Raw genomic sequence first — 14,284 nt, 5'->3', positions numbered from 1 at the left:
CCGGTCCTTGACTGTGCCCACTGATTTACTTAAAAGAAATTACCTAACTCTATTCAAAACACTGTGAGGGAAATAGATGGGAAGTCTCCTGCTTCCACTGCTCGTTTTCTGACTCCACATTTGCATTCCTCATGTAGCAGCATGAGGAACAACACCTCCCCCTCCTTTCTCTTCTCTCCCTCTCCTCCTCCCTCCCTCCCTGGCTTCATACATAACGTTTCTTTTTACTCCATAACAATCCAACATTAGGAATCCTGGTCCTGGATACCTATGAGAGTATCGAGTGACCCAGATACCTTCTATCTTGTAACGCTGAGCCCTTCTAGGGCTTCGGGGGCTTCCGTGACTAGGGAAAGAACAGAAAGGATCATGCATGGGAGGTTTTAATAAGTCAAGTCAGTGATCTCTTTAAAATGTAAACTGTATGGTGTCTTACCCTGCCTGAAACCTTCAGTGGCTTCCCACTTGCCTTAGAATAAATTCCAAACTCCTCACTGTGGCCTACAAGGCCCTACGTGGTTGGACCCTACCTGTGTCTTTGATCTCATCTCCCATCCTTCCCACCTCTCACGCCCCCCACCCCCCTTTCTTAACATACTAAACTTTGATCTACCTCAGGGCCTTTGTGTTTGTTATGCACTCTTCCTGGATGTCCTAACTCCACATGGCTGGTTTCTTCTCTTGATTGGGTAGAACTCATCCCAGAGAGACCTGCCCCACCTGCTCCAGTTAATGTCCCTTTTACCACTTCCTCAAATATACTCTATTGTATTATGTTCTATTATTTTCTTTGTAGCTCTTTCCAGCACCTGAAATCATAATGTATTTGTTTATTAATGAGAGTATGGATCTGTCTGTGTTGTATACGATTGCCTGCTCCTGTAGCTTAAAGAAGTGTGTGGCACCTGATAGGTGCTTACTACATGTCTATAGCGTCTTCCCATGTGGCAAACACTCCTTTATGTACCACGTAGGCATTAGCTCATTGTATTCTCACTACAATGCTGTAAGGTCACTACTATTATATATCTACATTTCATAGAAGAAATGAAAGCCCAGAGAGGTTAAGTAACTGGTACAGGGTTACATCACTGTTAAGTTGGAAAGCTGGAATTCTGACTTTGTGATTTTAAAGCCAATAAGAAGTCCAGCTTTGGAACAGAATATACTGCCATCTGATGATCTCACCACCAATAGATGCAGAGATAGGCTCTTTCATCTGAGGTTCTCTAACTTTTCTTGAGCGTTCTGGGGCAGAGTACCCACTTCCTCTCCAGAGGACCCACTCCATTATGGGATGTTAACTTCCCCTTCATATTGAGATGCTGTCCGCTTTCCTATAGATTCTCCCCCAAAAGTTCAGTTTCCACCTGCTCTCTGTGCCCTACGGAAGCCCATCAGCAGTGACAAAGTCTTCCTTCTGACCCTTCTCTCCTCCCAGGTGAATTGGGCCAGGTTCTCCACGGGTATATTGTTTATCTTCCTTTCCTTGTGAGGGAGTGCTAAGCTTCTGCCCAGGCAATCTATGGCTGAACCCATTCTTTGCTCCTGTAACTCTTCTGGGAGGCTGTGGGTCAGCTATGAGGGAGTGGGGTTTCTAAACCCATCACATATGATTTCTCTGCATCTCATCTCACAGCCAGGATGGTAACAAGAAAACCCGTCTGGCACAAAAGCAATTCCTCTCCAGGACCAGGGGGAGCTGTTATCTGCCACTCCTTGGATGATGCTATTAGCATTACTTACAGCTCCTGTTCCTCCTTCACGGCCTGAAATCACAAGCATGGGAGAGGCTGATAAAGAAACTGGCTTATATACGCCTTTCCTTTCATTGCTGATATGCTTGTCCCTTGTGGATTTCTTGCCAAATAATGGAATTGTGAAATGAGGAGAAAAGTTATCACTGGGTTGGGAGTGTGGAGATCCATTGTGATGCACTGTCCAGGGGTTACTGATTCAGGGGATGGAGGGCAGCATTTATAGGCAGAATAAAATATTTGCCAAAAAAAAAAAAAAAAGGGAACATGGGAGCATGGTATAGGCGAGACTGGCCGACCTGTGTATAAACACCAGCTCTATTTGTCGAGTGACTCAGGCAAGTTACTTTCCCTGAGTCTCTTTAAAATAGGGAAACAATAGCTAGCTCACACAGCTGTTATAAGGCTTAATTACAGTTTTGTGCTGAAATGCCACAGGTCCTTAAAGCACATTAGATCAGTTGGACTCAACTGCAGTTCCTTTTGTCTTTTATTTGTTTCTTTTATTTGTGTTCATGGGATTTAAATCTCTATTCCAGGCATCTGGCTAAATCTGCATATTAAATAGGGTGGCACTGTGGAGCAGTAGACGAATTTCTAGTAACAAGAATCGAATATGCTGAGTGCTTTATACTTTCATAAAACGCTTCCCCATATGCTACCTCATTTAATTCCTGTGACAACCCTGTGAGGCGAGGGTCATAATTCTACATTCTGCAGGTGAGGAAACGAGACCACAGTGAGGTTATTTAACCTGCCCAAGATCATAGTAAGTGACTGCTTGCTCACTACTGTTACCCCAGAAGACCTGCGATTGGACTTTGCCTTGAACTGAGGTTTTCTGATTTTAAACTGTTCTGGATTTCCTGCATGGAACATAGAATCCTTTGCTAGGCTTATAGAAAGTAAGCTTGTGTTACTCCTCTCTATATCTTCTAGGTTAGTGCCTGACACACAAAGGGCACCAAATAGGCATTTATAGAATTTAAAACATTTTTTTTTTTTAATTTATTTTTGGGACAGAGAGAGACAGAGCATGAACGGGGGAGGGGCAGAGAGAGAGGGAAACACAGAATTGGAAACAGGCTCCAGGCTCCGAGCCATCAGCCCAGAGCCCGACGCGGGGCTCGAACTCACGGACCGCGAGATCGTGACCTGGCTGAAGTCGGACGCTTAACCGACTGCGCCACCCAGGCGCCCCTAGAATTTAAAACATTTTAAGCAGTTATGGATCATAAATGGATTTGCAGGAATGGAGCTTGACGGGCCCAGCACTAAAGAAGACAACTTATAAATGACCCCCTCTCCACGCACCCCAAACTCTGCAGAGGTTATTTCTGCTCTCATTTCTTAGCTTATTTGTATCTTGGACTGGAACATTTGAAACTTCTACTGTGACAACAGTTATAGGAAAAAGAGGCTAGTCCACAGAATCTGTGTTTTTATAAATAAAGGAAGAGAAATGCTGTGAGGGTCAGACATTGCTTAGAGGAGTAATAGCAAAGGTGTAGGTTTGGGGACCAGTTCTGGCCCAAGCCATATGAATCCTTATGGATTATATATCTTTATGTACCTATCCATGACTTTAAGGCTACCACCTCACCCCACCCCCCACCCTACAATGTGGGCCTAGCACCTCCTTCATTTGTCATCTTAGGTATTTTTTCTTCTTGATCTTTCTGGCACTGTGCCTCCATACTTATTCCTAGTCTCTACAGCTCCTGACCTCTGACCTCATCTCCCATTCTTCCCTGGGCCTGGCCCTTGGCACTTCTTCTCTGGTTCTAACTTTTGGCTTCTCTCATTGACTAGGATGAGTTCTGGTTTTATGTTGTTATTGTTGTTGTTGTTGTTGTTTGGTTTTGTTTTGTTTATTCTTTCCTGGCTGCCCTCAGCAACACATACTCTCATGAGGGTAATTCCCATCAATTAGCCCTGTCTCTTCAAATAGGAATTGACCCAATAGAATCTTTTATTTCTTATGTGTGATGATTCTGTTCATTCATTCCTGTAGTCATTCATTCCATCTTGGTCCATTTGGGCTGCTATAAGAAAGTACCACATGGGCGCCTGGGTGGCTCAGTTGGTTAATGTCCGACTTCGACTCAGGTCGTGATCTCACGGTCCGTGAGTTCTAGCCCCGCGTCAGGCTCTGTGCTGTCAGTTCAGAGCCTGGAGCCTGCTTCAGATTCTGTGTCTCCCTCTCTCTCTGCCCCTCCCCTGCTCATGCTCTGTCACTCTCTATCAAAAAATTAATAAACGTTAAAAAAATTTTTTTTAAATAAAAAAAAAGTACCATAGATTGGGTGGCTTATAAACAACAGAAACTGATTTCTGACAGTTCTGGAGCCTAGAGGTCTAAGATTGGACTGCCCATGTATTCTGGTGAAGGTCCCCTTCTGGGTTGCAAACCGCTGCCTTCTCTCTGTAACCTCACATGACAGAAAGGGCAAGGGAGCAGTCTCAGGCCTCTTTTATAAGGGTACAAATCCCATGTCAAAGGCCCCATCCTCCTAATATTATCACCCCCGGGGCTAGGATTTCAACATATACATTTTAGGGGGGAGGACACAAACATTCAGTCTTTTCAATCGACCAATATATACTAAGTATTATCTACTTGCTCTCACACCAGTGCTGGCATATATGAGTAGGACATGGTCTTTGCACCATGGAGCCCAGCATGAAGAAGGGGATGTGATATAGCATGGCGGTTAAGAGCATATGGGTAGATCCGGGTTCTAATCATAGCTCTGCCACTTGCTAGATGCATAACCTGTATTACCTTGGTCAAGATGCTTAAATTCTCTGAGCCTGTTTCTACATTTTTAAAATGAGTTCATTACCTTATAGAATTATTGTGCTATTAAGTGCAATCATATGTGTTAGATGCTTTATGCAGTGCCTACCACATATTAAACATTCAAATGACATTGGCTGCTCTTTTTATCAGCTAAGGAAAGATAAGTAAAAAGATAATTTGAATATAGTGTGATCAGTGCTTTGATAAGGAAAGGATAGGAGGCCTTTATCCAGGTTTCAGAAGCCTTTCTGGAGGAAGTGACACCCAGCTCATACCTTAAGGGTGAGTATGAGTTAGTCATGTTAAGCAGATGTGGAACATTCCAGGGGGGAGGAAGAGCATGTGCAAAGACCTGAATACAACCAACAAGTCATTTGGTGTGGGTAAGATTTTGAGAATGAGTAGTGAGAGATGAGGCCAGTGTCCTGCTTTCTTCCTTTTTCTTGACTCTCTTCCTCCTGCCCCTTTCCAACTTATGGCCCCTCCTCTTTACCCTACTTTTCCTCCTTGCACAGCTCTGATTTGCTAGGGGCAAAGGATGCCCGAGAGAAAGTTGCTTCCCCTTGGTGACTTACTTACAGAATTGCTGATGCAGATACCCCATGGAAAACTTGGAGCCATATTCTATTTAGAGACATTTCAGCCTTACACAGCAGATCCAGCTGCTGTGGTTTGCCTCATTACCCATCAAGGGGACATTTGTATGGAAATAAATGGTTTCTTCACTTTGTTCCCCTGGCAGATTTGTCCTGCAGAGGGCAAGTTGGGGAGTGAGCAAGAGGTCACTGAGATGTGCTTCCAAATGACCCCTGGTAGGAATGTCAGGCTGGGAGACACTTTATGAAGCATTTCTACTTAATTGTAACACAGAAAACTGTGAAAATTCCTATCCTCAACTCCCAGAAAGATAGGATTTAGGAAATGGGTGGGGCTGGCAAGAATAGAGTGATGGTAGTATTGACAGTGAGAGTAGGGGCAAAATGTTAAATCTGCCTTTCTAATCCACCATCAGTGGCAAATATGTAGCACATCTGTCTATATCCCTCCTTTATGCACTCACGGCAGGCATTACTAGCTGTTGATAGCACTTTTCTTTTGAGCCCACATAGGATCTCTGAATCCTTCTAAACATAGTACTTCAGGGATCTACTGCTAAGTGTGTGGAGTTGGGACTGGTGATGAAACACACTAACTGCTCTCAATGCCTCTCTTTTGATATGTGGGGAAAGTAAACCCATCAAAGTGAAGCATTTTATCCAAGGTAAATCTGAAAATTAATGGTAGAGCTTAATTTACAGTCCTGTGCTCCTGACCTAGTCTCCTTAAAGGATTTGCTCTCCCTAAAGGCATCAAGACCAGTTAAGGAACCTTCTTTCTAAAAATATGCTATCACCATGTTACCCCTCTGCTTGGCATCCTCCAGTGGTTCCCCATTGGTTGTAAAATTAGGTCTGAACAACACAATGAATCATTCTAAGTTTTTCATCCACTGAGCCAAACTTCAGTCAAAATGGATTCTGGTCCCATTGTTTATGTCTTCTCTATTCCATTTGTCTACATTTATCCTCCAAAGCTTGGGTCGAGCCTTTTGACCTCTCTGAAACTGTCCAATTTCAGTCCTATCGATCTTCTTCCCCTGAATAACCCTTATAGTTATGGTTCAAGCCACATCCCTTATTGGAGTTTTAGAGATTTTAATGGTGGAAAAATGACATCTGGCCAATAATGCTCTAGATCTCACTTACTCTGACCCTACACTAGAAAAGAGAAAACGATACCTAAGGGGTAACCTTTTAAACTATATCAACCCTTTTTATATGCAAACAGCCCAGTTGGGGTCCCAGCATCAGGCCAATCTGATCAAAGTTCCATTGCCTTGAAGGTGGAGTGAGAAGGGGGCACAGGGTGTGCGAGGGGCTTAGACAAGTCCCTTTTTCCTGGGAAGCCTTCATTTAGTACGCATTGTCTCTTTTTTGCCCTTTAAGTTCTTCTTTTCAGTCTATCTGTAAGGCAGTATCATTAATGAATTAGTTGATTAAATATTTATTAAGCACCTTCTATTTGTCTGGCACTGTTTGGAGCTGGGAATACAAAAATAAGACAAATTCTCTTCTCTCGTGGAGCTTGTATTCAGATAGGGGAGATGAACAAGACACAAGTAACAAATAAATAGTGCTTTTCTTGTCTAGTACATTCTAAGGGGACACAATATGTACTCAATAAATGCTAGTTACCTTGGCTTATTCAATATCTATTTTTGGATTGGTGCTTACATGGTACACTCGCTGGATGTGTGTGCTCATTTATTCAAGTACATTTACAGAATATTGGAATATCCAGCATGAATCTCTTTAATTAGATCCGTGCCTGCAGTCAACCAAGATGGTCCAGAAACATGGACTGCGGGAGTACTTAGACTTAGAGTCACTACCATACTTCTAAATGCAACTACATCTAGAGTAATGTGTCCCGTGATAGACACCACACTGGAATCTATAGAGTGATGGAAGATAACTGATTTGCTATGAGGTCTTGGCATCATGTTACCTGAAAAACCTTTGAAGGAACAGGAACTATTTTGGGGAAGAGTCTAGGGCTTTGGTTGAAAGTTAGGCAATGGTAATAATTATTGGCTATAAACACTTGAAGGGATAATATATGTAAAAATGAACGTTTTTTTTCTGTGCATCCCAGAAGATAAAATCAGAATCTCTGAAAAGGCCAAGAGGCAGCTCTTAGTTCATTTTAAATGGTCTCCAAATGGTCTATATGGTATTTTGTGGAGGGAAGCTCGTTGACACTGGAGAAGTTCCAGCAGAAGTCACAGAGTTTGTGGTGGGCATTCAAACATTAAGATGTTTGCACTAGGCTATTTCCAATAGCTGTGTTAAATTTATATCTAATAATGATTCGTTATAGGGATCATCATTCAGTTTTATTGGCTGGAATGCATTTTTACATAAATTTTCTGATTTTATCTTCATAAAGAAAAGATTTGCACTATCCCCATTTTACAGATGAGCAATCAGATCTTAGGAGCCCAGTCCTCCCTGGACAAGCTAAAACTATGATATATGGCTTATGACCCCACAAAACAGTACTCTTCCTACAAGGTTTAAATATGTTTGTTGGTTCACCTTATAAATCAGAAATGACAGGATTGTCGTTGACAGTTCCTTTCTATGCAGTATGTCCCTGCTTTTTTTTTTTTTTTTTTGAGATAGCCTCTGTTGTACGGTTTCTAGTTTTTTGTTGTAATGCCTGCATGTTTCTTGCTGCTTTTTTGAAAAAAAGTTTATTTATTTTTGAGAGAGACAGCATGAATGGGGGAGGAAGAGAGAGAGAGAGAGAGAGAGAGAGAGAGACAGACAGAGACAGAGAAAGAGAGAGAGAATTCTAAGCAGACTCTGCACTGTCAGTGTGGAGCCAACGTGGGGCTTGAACTCACAAACTGTGAGATCATGACGTGACCGAAATCAAGAGTTGGGTGCTTAACCGACTGAACCACCCAGGTGCCCTTTTCTTTTTGCTTTTAACTTTACTCCTTTCCACATTTGAAAAGTATATGTATATACATATGTATATGTATATGTGTATACCTATTTCCTCTCTACAAGTTACCAGGCACTTCAACTGATTGATCTAAGAGGTTGTCCCTAAGGGTCCAAAGGTTACGGAATTATTTACATGTTGCCTGGAGAATTTCATCTTTGTGTTTCTTTCCGTGTCGTTATTCCAGTATCTTCTTTATTTATCCAAGGTTAGCTCATCCTTCAAGGTCTGGCCTAAGTCTTATCTTTTTCTAGAAGATTTCTGTAACCTTCTCAGATCATGGAGAGTTGTTTTTGTTTTTGTGTTTGTGTTTTGTTTTGTTTTTTTTTTGCTTTTTTTTTTTGCCTTATTTGCCCACCTGTAGCATTTACTATGTATTCTGTTCATTTTGACTCTTTTAAATTCTATTTTAAAATTGTTATACAAAATTAAAAATAGAATGACCCTGTGACTCAGCAATTGCACTACTAGGAATTTATCCAATTGATACAAAAATGCTAATTCGAAGGGGCACATGCACCCCAATGTTTATAGCAGTGCTATCAACAACAGCCAAATTATGGAAAGAGCCCAAATGTCCATCAACTGATGAATGAATAAAGAAGATGTGGTGCGTGCGTGTGCACACACACACACACACACACACACACACAATGGAATACTACTTCATGATGAAAAAGAATGAAATCTTGCCATTTGCAAGAATGTGGATAGAACTAGAGAGCATTCTGCTAAGTTAAATAAGTCACTCAGAGAAAGACGTATGATTTCACTTATATGTGGAATTTGAGAAATTCAACAGATGAACATAGGGGAAGGGAAGGAAAAATAAGAAAAACAGAGAGGGAGACAAACCATAAGAGACTCCTAAATACAGAGAACGAACTGAGGGTTGCTGGAGGGGGTGTGGATGGGTTAAATGGGTGACAAGCATTAAGGACGGCACTTTTGGGATAAGCACTGGGTGTCATATGTAAGGGATGAATCATTGGGTTCTACTCCCTGAAGCCAAGACTACACTGTATGTTAACTAACTTGAATATAAATTAAAAAAAAAATGCTTTACATTTGTAAGTTACCCATTCCTGCTTCGACTATGAAATCCTCGGTTGTATGTTTTCCTCTTCCTTTGCATACCCTGAATCTCTTACTGCAACATCAGGCACCCAGGAGAGTTGAATACCTACTTGATGACTTTGAAATCACCTCTGTGGGCATCAGTTTTCTCCTTGATAAAATGTTAAAACATATTTTCCATTTGCCCTAAAAAAACCGAAGTAGCATATAACTTTGGTCCTAGGACCCAGTGACCTTGAATTCAAATCTTAGCCCTGTCACTTTCTAGAAGGGTGACTGTGGGAAAGTGGGGGTCGTGATAGTATTTACCTTCAAGGGATATTGTGGAGGTCAAATCAAGGAGTGAGTGAAATTCTTACCCACAGTAAGTGCCTGGCACACCGGTAAATGCACAATGAATGCTAGCAGTTATTGTAAATGCTCTTGTTTATTCTTGCCACAGGATCTGTCAGATAAAATGACCCGAATTTGTTTAAATGATTTGGTGCTCTGACTCTAGGGATATATACCAGTAAATCAAGAGCCCTATTTTAGGTTTGTATGTATACATTTGTATGCTTGTACTTATTTATTTATACCCAGCCTTGTCCTAAAAAGGATTTAAGGCAGCTTATTAAGATGCAGAGCCTATAGCAAGGTAAAGTAAATTTTAAAATAAGGAAAATGATGCTCAAGGAAAACCAGGAAAGAGAAAATCAAAACTTAGAAATAAAGATAGCATATAATATACATGCTGTGAAGTATTTTACCCCTGATGGAAGTGGGCTACAAATCTAGTTTAAGTTTCTGAGGAGAAAGGATGAAACAAAATCAGTTACCCAGTGTACAGGGAACAGGAGATAAAAAACAATCAAGCTGCTTATGAAAGGTGTTAAGATTTTTTCCTGGTGGCATTGGAGGAGATGCTCTTATGACTCAGTTGGTGTCTATGCAGTTTAATGGACAATATCCTTGTGGTGGTTTTAAAATATGCTCACAAGATTTTTGAGGCTCCTTTCTTCCAGGGGTGGGGGGTGGTGGCTAACTCTTCTTAAGTAAGAGACTTCTGACAAAAGGATGTAAAAGGCATCCTGGTCTTTGTCTTGCATTGGCTCTCTCTCTCTCTCTCTCTCTCTCTCTCTGGGATGCTTACTCTAGGGGGAGCCAACTGGCATGTTATGAAGACACTTGAGCAGCTGTACATGCAGACAAGTCCTCATGATGAGGGGTTCGGGCCTCCTGCCAACAGCCATGGGAGTGAGCCATCTTGGAATCAGGTCCCTCAGCTTCTGTTAGGCAACTCTGCAACTCTGCCTGATGTCTTGACTACAGTCCTGGAGACCCTGAGCCAGACCCGTCCAGCTCAGCTGCTTTCAGATTCCCAACCCTCAGACACTGGTAGGATAATACTTGTCTGTTGTTTTAAGATGCGAAATTTTGGGCTATGTTGTTACACAGCAGTCTATAACTAATATAACTTTCAACATTTTCTGCAGAGATCCCAGTGAGGAATTTCAGGAGGGTACTTCTCATGGTGACCCTCAGTTTATGATGAGTGCAAGTTATGTGATCATGGCTCAGTAATACATAAAAACAAAACAAAACAAAAACAAAAACAAAAATGGAGAGCTTACAATTCCAAGGTGGGGGTGGGGGAGGGGGAGGTGGACACACAGACCATCAACTATATGCGAGGAGGAATGGAGAAGTTTACCTGAAGATATAAGTTGTAAGCTCTGGGAGCTTAGAAAGAAATAATGCTGTTGAAGATTTTGTGGGAGAGGGGGAATTTGGGTTGGTTACTGTAGGATTGTATATTAGGGCTCCTGTGATTACAAATGCACAAGTCCACTCTCTTAGATAAAGTCCCCCAGGAAACATCCTGAGATGAAGCCTTGCATGCAGGGAGTTTATTGGGCACTGTTCTTGGGGATGGCACCTATCAGGCAGTGAGGGGAGCAGGATTAGGCAGAGCGAGGTGCTGAACTACAGCTTAGTTGCAACAAAGGACTCAGCCAGTCTCCAAGGGAATTCTGGAGCTGCGATAGCATTTCAGAATTGTCTCGAATTGAGACAGGGGTCGGCACCTGTGTATCTGGCATTGATTGGTCATCAGGTGTGAGCTGTTTCTGGGGAGGGAACATAGCCTTGGGTCAGACAGCTTCATTCAGCTAAGGGCAACTGCTGGACCATCAGGCAGGCAGCACTCATGGCCACTGAAAGAATGAAGGCCTCAGTCCTAAAGGATCAGTGTAACACACCATAGCATCCATTCTAATTTTTTTTTAATGTTTATTATTTTTGAGAGAGAGAGAGAGAGAGAGAGAGAGAGAGAGAGAGAGAGAGAGAGAGAGAGAGACCAAACACGGAAGGGGCAGAGAGAGAGGGAGGCACAGAATCAGAAGCAGGCCCCAGGGCTCTGAGCTTTCAGCACAGAGCCCGATGCGGGGCTTGAACTCACAGATTGCGAGATCATGACCTGAGCCGTAGTCGGCCACCCAACTGACTGAGCCACCCAGGCACCCCCCCCCCTTTTTTTTTAAGATAGCACCCATTCTACCTGCTTATGCTGACGTATGCAGCCATCATCATGGCCGTCATCGTTATCATCACTTATTAGCTCACAGATCTGAAAAGACAGTGGATAGGCCTAGTTTCAAGCCTGGCTGGATTCAGAAGCTCAGATAGTACTATCAACAATATGTATTCTTCTCTGGACTCTACTTTGCCTCTTTGTTGGCCTCATTCACACTCAGGTTGTGGCAGAGAAAGGCATATTGGTCTAGGCTCACGTCCTGCCACTCCAGCATCTCACTGCAAAATGCTGTCTTTCTCATAATTCCTAGCAAAAGTTCGGCACTGTCTTTGGCCTTCCTTGAATCACCTGCACATCTATTAACTAACCATGGTGGCCAGGTGACTGTGGGCTCTGACTAGACAAGGTTGGATTATGTACCCATCCCACAGCTGGAGGATGCGGTCACACCCACACAAACCATGTGAACTTAATCAAATGGAAGAGTGAGTTCTCAAGGGAAAATTGGAGTTTCGTTACCAAAGGGCTGATAAATAGAAGTCTTCCAGAGGTAGGTGTGATATCAATAGAAAGTAGAGGAAAAGAAGGTCATTTATTTATTTATTTATTTAGTTAGTTAGTTATTTATTTATTTAAATGTTTATTTGAGAGAGAGAGAGAGTGAGCAGGGAGGTACAAAGAGACAGGGAGACAGGGAATCCTAAGCAGGCTCTGCTCTGTCAACACAAAGCCCCAGGTGGGGCTCGAACTTACAAACTATGAGATCATGACCTGAGCTGAAATCAAGATTCAGATGCTTAAGTGACTGAGCCACGCAGGCACCCCAAGAAGGTCTTTCCAAAGCAAGGGACTAGCTTGGGCAATGACGTGGAAGTGTTAAAATATCCGTGGAGTTCAGTGACTGGCAGGTAGCATATAGTTATGCATAAACACAGTCAATATGTAAAACTCTTTGTCTCTCCTGATACAGATGTAGACCCTTACCCCTTCAGTCAAGGAAAGAAGAATGCATGGGGAGTGATAAATTATGCAGATGGTATTTTCATATGCACACAGAGCCCAACCACAAGAGACACAGTGCTCCCCTGGGAAACCTCACTGAAAGCCAATGGACCAGGAGAAGGGAGAGGGCAAGAAGAAAGGAGGAGAATGAGGTCTGGCAGGTTTTGCTTGCAGCTGGAGCAAGGTTGAATGAGCCAGAGATTTTCCCTGAGGCTGTTCTGTCAGGACCAAAGTGGCTAGAAGGGCTATGGCAGCCTGGGCAGTCAGCTCTGAGGCACATGGTGACAGAGTGTGGACCTGATAGGAATTTGTGTCTCTCTCTGAAGGGTGGTAGCTTTGGTGATTGCCACGGCAGCTGGGAGTAAGGAGTTGGTTGGCACAATCGGAAAAAAGAAAAAAAGGTTGTGGTGTCTAGGACGGAGTCCTGGGCCAAGAATTGGGCTGCCTGTCCTGGGTGACTCAGGGCTCGTAGCCACGCAGGCCAGTTATCTGGGAAAATTGTCATTCTTGAAAAGATGGCAGCGCAGCCTCTGAAGGACAGTTTCTGATTCTGCATCTGGACATGAGGAGACACAGACAGTGTGTTTTGATAGGTGTCCGGGGGGCATACCTCTCAGGGGCAGTGCACAGAGTCCCCAAGGCAGTGGGGGATGGGGAGCATGGGCATTCTGTGGGAGAAGTTTGAGTTCAGTTAAGTTGCTTACCTGTCATATAGGAGAGATCAAAGACACTTTCACCATGACATTATGCACATTGAGCTGGAAAGAGAGATAATCTGGTTATGCCACATCATTTGAAAGATGAGAAAAAAAATTAAGTCTCAGTTGGGTTACATTTTATGATTACATTAAAAGATATTAACAAAGCTGGAGTTTGCACTCAATATTATAACTCTGCTCTCCTTGATTTGAAAATACCTTTCCCCACTAGGGGATCAGATAGTACAGACCAACCAAATTAATTCATACTTCCTAGATTACAGGATGTGATAGAAGAAAAATTAAAGGGAAAGAGGGGTGCCCGGGTGGCAAGAGTCGGTTAAGTGTCTGACTCTTGATTTTGGCTCAGGTCATGATGTCACCACGTGGGGCTCCATGGAGGCTGAGGGTGGGGCCTGCTTCTCTCTCTCCCTCTCTCTGCCAGCCCCCCACTCACACTCGCTTTCTCTCTCCTAAAATAAATAAACATTAAAAACAAAAGAAAAGGAAACCATGTAGGCTCTCAGGAGGTTTTCTGAGACATGTGCAAGGTGGGGCATATCTATGACAGGCAGTGTGATCCAGGGAAAGAACACTGGACACCAGTTTCCCAAGCTGTTTTTCATGAAACACAAATCCTAAAAAAATTCTCTGGTCATTTGGGAAATACGTTCATCTCACTCTGGAAGATTTACAGGGAATGTTAGCTTATTAGAGGCTCTGAGAAGTCCTGCAGCAAACAAAACTGCTTAGCTGTTTGATCAAACGCTTGTTAAAACACATTCAAATCTCTTTCAGTTTTTTATTTTTATTCACAATGCCTGTTCACATCCCACAGAAAGTACTTTGAAAAATTCTGTGACACATAAATTGTATGACT

The 14,284-nt window shown here is 42.7% G+C and overlaps 1 long non-coding RNA gene across 2 annotated transcripts in view; it reads left to right on the top strand.

The window, feature by feature from the left end:
- The window catches only part of LOC122240790, a 183,608-nt gene that overhangs the window by 62,929 nt on the left and 106,395 nt on the right, over positions 1 to 14,284 (top strand). For both annotated transcript variants that reach the window (XR_006220517.1, XR_006220516.1), the window contains one exon: positions 10,327 to 10,566. This is a non-coding gene — a long non-coding RNA (uncharacterized LOC122240790). The remainder of the gene's footprint in view (positions 1 to 10,326; positions 10,567 to 14,284) is intronic.

The sequence above is a fragment of the Panthera tigris genome, chromosome A1 (genome assembly GCF_018350195.1).
Source record: "Panthera tigris isolate Pti1 chromosome A1, P.tigris_Pti1_mat1.1, whole genome shotgun sequence".
Taxonomy (NCBI): domain Eukaryota; kingdom Metazoa; phylum Chordata; class Mammalia; order Carnivora; family Felidae; genus Panthera; species Panthera tigris.
The sequence above is the reverse complement of the archived record's forward strand: the minus strand, read 5'-3'. Positions and strand labels throughout refer to the sequence as shown.